This window comes from Aplidium turbinatum, chromosome 3, assembly GCF_918807975.1.
Source record: "Aplidium turbinatum chromosome 3, kaAplTurb1.1, whole genome shotgun sequence".
Taxonomy (NCBI): domain Eukaryota; kingdom Metazoa; phylum Chordata; class Ascidiacea; order Aplousobranchia; family Polyclinidae; genus Aplidium; species Aplidium turbinatum.
This window is the reverse complement of record NC_137474.1, coordinates 2892084-2899737: the sequence shown is the minus strand read 5'-3', so window position 1 is coordinate 2899737 and position 7654 is coordinate 2892084.

The window sequence follows — 7654 nt, the reverse complement described above, 5'->3', positions numbered from 1 at the left end:
TAGAATTTTCACAAAATGCTTCCTTGCATGACAACTAAAAAAAAACTTCTTTGCATCAAAACCAAATAAACAGGGTATTATATTAAAAAAGGTTTTTTATTGCAATACAAAAATTAAACCTACCAATGCTGAAAGTCAACTAAGTTAATGCATACTTAAAAAGACAAATAAAAAAATGCTATCGCAGGCCCTATAGCCGTAGAAGTAAAAAATTTTTGGATACAAACAAAATTTGCCTCAATTTTGTCTTTGCAAATATATTTTTGAAAACGCAACAATCTTCAATGCTTTCATTTGCTCAAATAACTGAATATTTTTTGCCCAAACTCGAGGCATTTTTTATAGCGGGAAAGGGACCCTTTACTCCTGCACTCCCGTCTCCTACGCCTATCACAGATCCATAAACGTAAAACTAACTTAGTTTAAAATTAGCATATTTAAAGGGATACTAAAGGAAAAACCTGACTTGGCGATTGTACACGTTCTTTGTGTTTAACATGCTACCATAAAACAATTTTAAATAAAATTTTGCCCCATTGCGGTCTGATCAGCATTCTGCGCGTGCTTTTGTCAGAGCTTTCAAAACGGGAATGGGCGTGAGCAGCGAAGCGTGCGATTGTACAGTCTACGTCACTATAAACTAGCAATCAGCTGATCGCGCAAAAGTCGTTACTGCGGGCGATTTAACTGTAGGCTACGTATGCATAGGCGTAGCCAGGGGGGGGGGCGAACGGGGCCATGGCCCCCCCAAATTTTCAAAGTTTGGATTCCGAAGTTGAACCCTTTGTTGAAAATATAATATAATTTGTATAAATTTATATTGTTTTCCAAGACATCTGGCTATTAACACCCCCCAGGACTTGTTTTAGACACACAAAAAGACACCAATAAATTTTGCAAATCGTAAATCGCGCAAAGTTTACGCGATTTACGCTTCTTTTAACTAATCTGTGGAAGCAATTTCAGAATCGCTTACTCTGTAGGGTTTTTGTGTAGCTGAGTTTTTTGTGTTCTCTAATTTTAGCCGCAGTTTTTGCCCGTTTGTGTGTAGATAAGAGCTACCTTTAATAAGTTAATAGCTGTTTATCTGCTAATAAGTTTCATACAAATATTACCCTGAAAGTGTTTCCAGAAAGCGTTATAATCCATTATTTAAGTGTAATTTTGCAAAAATTTTCCGGGGGAGCATGCCCCCGGACCCCCCTAGAATACGCGTGCCTTCGGCACACTCTAACCCCCCCGCCAGCTTTATTGCTTCCCTTGATTAACCCACCAGGATGCGCCACTGCACATCGGGTGGTGATGTCTTAAATCAAACATTTTGTCGTTCTCTTCAATTCATCAAATAATTGGCCCCCCCCACAATTTTTTTCTGGCTACGCCACTGTACGCATGTATGTAGGCTACGTCAAAACATCAGATTTCAACATCAAGACATCAGACGGTTTGCTCGAAACATCAGATGTGGTAACCTGACTTTTGTTATTGCTGCCGATAGTGACGTGCTCTGAAACAATGTTTCCACTTTTTGGTCATTTTGAAAAAATTAAAAATAAATGAAACATTGGACTTTGGGCCTTGCCAGTGCCATGGAAAACAAATTTTTTTCGGTAATTTTTTTTTGAAATGTATTCTTGAATGTTCAGTTTTTGCATTTTAATGCTTAATTCCCGTTTGAAAATTTCATTTAGTATGCCTTTAACAAATTATTCAAGGATTAGTTTACCGAGTTTTTGCAGAAAAGAAATCAGAAGAGGCATGTCAAAAATAATCTATTTTTTTCAGACGAAATCCTTTTTTATGATTAATTTCATTTTCAACAGATCATTTTCATTTCATACATCCTCCCCGATAGCTCAGTTGTTTGAGAAATTTACTTTGTAAACAAAGAAACTATAAGATCAAGCAACGCTGATTTAATATTTTCGGTGTGGTCTTGACCAACGCATTTTGTGGACAGCTCTTTAATCAGCAGCACAAAGCGGAGGGAATAGTTTTACAATACCATACAAAACATTCAGTTATTTAAGGTAGGCTAGTTGAGCTTGCTATAGTGATTCAAAGCTTATACAAGTACGGTAAGCTATTCGATAATGCCATGGTTAAGCCTTCAATGAGTTAATTTTTTCAGTCCGGGAATTAGATTCTTGCAATCAATCCGCCCCGTTAGTTCAGTCGGCGCCGAATCAAGATCAAGCAGCTCTAGTTCGACTCTTAAGGGGTGCACAGTGCGCTTGAGCAATGCATTTCAGTGGTTACGCGCCCGGCTCAAGATCACGCGGCACTGGTTCAATTCTCGGGGTGTGCGCTTGAGCAACGCATTTCAGGATTGCTCTCCATTCAGCGGCATTTAATGAATAGAATAATTCCCCGGAAACAACACTTCAACTATCGGAAACTTCAGTTTGCCAATCTCGGTAACCGGCCCTGAACCAAGAGCCTCTACAAGTATGCCCGGAATAACCAATCAAGGCTTTGTCAGTCCGAGGATAAAGATTCAAAACCAACCAACCAGCTTTCAATTCAGTAGTACCCAGCGGATAGAATAATTTTCCGACAACAGCACTTTAGTAACTATCGAAAACTTCACTACGTCAATCTCGTAACCGAGCCTGCACCATTGGTTCAAAGCCTGTCAGGAATAACTAGAGGGTTGTCAGTGCCAAGATAAAGATTCAAACCAACCTATCAATGGTCAATGTGGATAAAGCAAACACTTTACTTTCCGCCATAATAGATTTCAAATGGCCTGCATTGTCTTAGAAGTTTAAAAAATACGCTTAACTTGATGGCAATTAAGTGATAAAAACATATTTACGGGATTCAAAAATTATAAAATTTTTATTTGAAAGTATGTATATGGTTTGTATTATTCTTGGCTTGGCTTAAAAGTCACTTGAGGCTTCCACCACAGTCTCTATAATACTAGTCTGGAAACTCAATGGCGTTGCTAGGCAAGGCTGTGTCTTTGCATTTGAGACAGCGCCTCAAGTGTTGGTAGAGTACTTTTGCAAGTCGTAGCCAAAAGTCTAGGCACTAGGTAGGCTTAGCCGAGTAATGTCAACTGCAGGTTGTTTTAACTTTTAGTAGGCTAAGTTCTTATTTGCAGATTACCGCTAAATAGGCCTAGGCTATTTTTTCTTATTACCAGATTATCCTTCTAAGTTAGTCTTAAGATTTTAATATGGAGACTGTGGTCAAATTACATAATCTGCTTGGAAGGTAGGCTATGCAAATACAGGCATATTGCCAACTATCAACGGTGAAACTGCATGATATTGTGGTTGCAGACTGTTTTTAACTATTGTAGAATGTTTAGGATGTTAGTTACAGTTAATATCTAGCATGACTACAAGTAGTTAAAATATGATGTGAGTTTTCAAATTGCTAAGGAATTGATTACTTTATAGTTTGAAGTAGTGGTCTTTAAAGTTCATAAGTTTCAATGTACCAAGTATATACAGCAGCTTAATAATTGAAGGGTTTATAATTACTAAATATTTGTGGAAGCTTTAAGCTGAAGTAGGCTTAAAATTAGTACCGTAATTGGCAGATGCTACTTAGCCAGCATCATTTCCAAAAACATTGATTGATCAACTAATTCAGTTGACACTTACATAAGTGCATAAAGTTGTTTTATTTAGTGATAGGCCTACAACAAAAAGTTGATATGTTTCAATCTGTGGCACTCAAAATAGTCACTCCCAAAAATAATTTGTAAACAAAGAGCATTAGCAAGACAATTTTAAGTACGGTACTGGTAAGTATGCAGGTTCAGTAATTTAAAGCGACAAAGGTTAAAAGTTCTGAGATTTAACTTGTATTATATATATTATATAGCATATACCGGTATAGCAGCGTTTCTCAACCTGGGGGTCGCGACGGTCATTTGAATGTGAATTTCTCTTTCAATTGGCTTGATGATTTCTTTGTTGTAGTTAGCATAGATGATTTATCTGATGTTGAACTGTTGATGCTAATGTTACGTGCTTTGTTAGTGGACACATTGGACGTAGTGTATCTCACCGAAGAAAGTGCTCGGCTTGCAAAGAATTGCTTGTGCAAGATTATAAATGTACATAAAATCCAAGACTGTGTACCAGAGGAATATGCCCAGTTGTTTGAGTTAGCTGATCGTGGAGGTTTGTCTGCTCCTACAGATGGTTGACTGCACTACATGATTTTCTATATGTTTGTGTAGAGATCCTACCCCAATCAAGGAACTTCAAACATCCTCCGAAACCAGGCAACAATGAGCGACGTGGCAGCCGTGATACCCCCCTTTCAAGGGTTAATATGCTTGCCCATGGCAGCAGGGGACCTGGAGCCACCGGAAACACATAGGCCTAACAATGTTGGCGTTGCAGCGGTATTCATTATCTTTGTTTAATTTTCCAAAAAATACTAAAGTTACGTTTTATTAGTGTTTGCATATTTTTCCTCACCATATACTCAATTGGAAGTGGCTACTTTTCCACACTTAACGCCGTGGTTACAAGCAGGTGTTGCCAGAGTTAGGATTAAAGTTAAGAAGGGTCAAGGTAAGGGTTAGAGTTAGGAATAAGATTAGCGTTTTCATCTTTGCCCAAGACTAAAAAAATTACAAAATTCAGGCTTTTGTTTTCAACAGCTTTAAACTTTTCTCAAATTAGAACAGAATTCCTTATCTGGCAACACTATTCAGGTAATTATTACACTATATAGTGTAAATGTCGCCACAGCTTTTGTAGTGGCAAAAAATATGACCCCTCATACGTATACAGCACTTAAGTTTAGTTTTTTTTTATTTCTGACCATCACAGCGAAAACAATACACGTCAACATAATAAGGTTCTAGAAAAGTTCTTTAAAAGCGCCTTCGTAGAGGGTTTCTGTATGAATTGCTGTATACCTTGCACAGTCCAAGTCCGGCAATAAGCTTTCTTCACAATAGTCATGATATGCATTAAGCAGATTAAGGTTGTTAATTTCATTGCGCGCAATATGTCGGTGTAATACCCCACTTTTCGAAGGGAATATCCCCGTCATATGCGAATTTCCACCTTCCAAATCTTCATTCAACTGTAAAATACAAATAAATTCAGTAATGCATCATCTTCATGAAGTGCCATTAATCTCTCCGAACTTGGGTGACCATTTGATACCATAGTTCTTTAGCATACCAGTAATGTAATGCATATGTTTTGTGTAAAATAAGTCACATTCAATTGCTATATACTGTATAGTAGGCAAAATTGGCACCCAAAGAAGAACGTTCATTACCGGTACCTCAAAATGTAAATATAGCTACGGAATTATTGAATTAATGCACTTCTAAAGTAGGTAGCACTGTCACCATAATGGTGTATATTGCATATTATGCTTTTGAAAGCTAACTTTTTCAACCTGCAATTACATATTTCATTGGCTATATTTCCAAATTTGATATTGATAATATTATTATTACTATTTATTTGCATCAGACCAATCAGTCCATATTAATTACCATACATGCAAAAAGACAAAAACAAAAAATACAAGAATAATCACAATAACCCGGTTAACAGATAATGCTGTTGCAGAGAATTGTTAACCAGTAAGCTGCAAAAATATTAAGTGTAGTTTAACATACCTTATCAAAAAATATTGTACGATAAGTTCTTCTTCACTCATGTCTTGAAGAGCCTCCAAACATTGTGACAACATTTTAATGACTTTTTAAAACAATATAATAAAAAACCTTTCTGTACACTTATTGCTGTTTGTAATAAACATATACTGTATTTATGAACATTCTCTATTTGTATTAAGCATATAAATTGTTTTGTATATCATGAGTGGCCCACGAGTAACATGCTAAATGTGACATATCTGAAATATAGAAGTACTGTATTTCATTTTGTATGAAGCTAGCTGTTTGCATTGAAAAGTAAGTACCGTACCGGTAACCAATATTTTAGCCCACCGATGTTTAATTCAAACATAGTTATTTTGCTTACTGTATGTAAGTGCTTACGAGAATTACCACCAGCATATTTTTAGTGGAATTGGCTCAAAATCAACCATAGTTACGGTAGTGAATAAGAACCCCATAATATATACCGTAGGCTACAAATGTGTCATGTCAAATGCACTTCTTCATTTTGGTGCAAAATATCTTAAGAGGAACAAGAAAGGAGATAACATATGCAACTTTATATTTTTATCAGTAGGCTAGTAAACAAACAAGTTTTTTGCCAGTATATCTGCAGTCTGTAGTGTAAACTGACAAACAATAAATATTCAATGGCAAGTTAGAATAAACTTATTGGGCCTAACCTAGAAAACTAGCCACAAGAATGGGAAATTTTTGACTGTAATTCACATATTCTTAATGAACAGCAAAATTGTTGATTGTGACAAGTATAGATTTGACCAGTGCATCATAATTTGCACATGTCTAGTATACCCTTATCTAGATTTACATAATGTAATTAATATCTTTTAAAAATTCTTCAGTATAAATAACCTGTACAGTGTACATATATATTTATAGAGTTTGAATAGACAAAAGTAGCCTACTGTTTAATCTTCAGTCTAGGTCAATTTCCATTGGCAACAAGTGCCTTCCTTTAAACTAACCAGTGCCTAATATTCCTGGCAGAAAAGTTTATCAACTAACCAGCCTTTCAACAACCTATGTTTTGGTCTTATGCTGAAGAAGCCAAATTCCAATTGCTTAATAATTTGAACTCACATCATCTTTTAACTACTTGTAGTCATGCTAACCTAAGCCTCAGAAAAGTAAACCAAACGAATTTTTCTAGATAAACACTGGAACTAACATCCTAAACATTCTACATTAGTTAAAAACAAGTCTGCAACCACAATCTCTTTCACAATTTCACCATTGATAGTAGACAATATGCCTGTATTTGCATACCTTTGGTGCTTTGCTTTCATAATATACTCTACCACCACTAGGAGCGCTGTTTCACGAGCGACGACAACTGCCTTTTTCGTTAGCCTTCCAGACTAGTAATATAGAGACTGTGCTTCCACTGCGAGTTGGTATCAAATTTTTCTTTAGCCGTTCTTTTTTTCAATGTTCTTTTTAGTCCGCAATTAAATCTTCCGCTTTTAAATAAGTTTCCTATCCATTCGCGCGAAAAGCTTAAAGGTAAATATTTCTTTTTGTTATATTTTGTTAATATGTGCATTTACCTCTATCAGCTTGGACCAAAAAATCGCTTAATAATAATTTTTTTATCAAGTAATCATTGTACATTGTGATTTAATTTAATATTTTATTTTTTATATACAAAAATAGATAAAAAATTTTAAACAAATGTTTTCTTCTTTATTTTATTGATCAATTTTCCCGCCACTTGTGAAATTTTGATTTGCCATCAATGGTTTGTTGAAACAGAAGCTTTGTTTTCTATAAGCCAGTTGATTTAGCTAGCCTAGATAATGATGTGCTCTTTCAAGCTTTCTTTTAGTGAGTAACTCTGTTTGCAATAACAAATTGACAGCACTAACAGCTGGGTTGAAAGCCTGAGTAGGTGATGAAGGTTACCATCAGTCAATTAATGAGGAGCCATTTCTTTGATTGACCTTTGGACTGAGAAAACTTCTTTGGGGCTGCTGTACAAGTCTCTGCTCTGATCAAAAATGCCATGACGCCACAGATTGG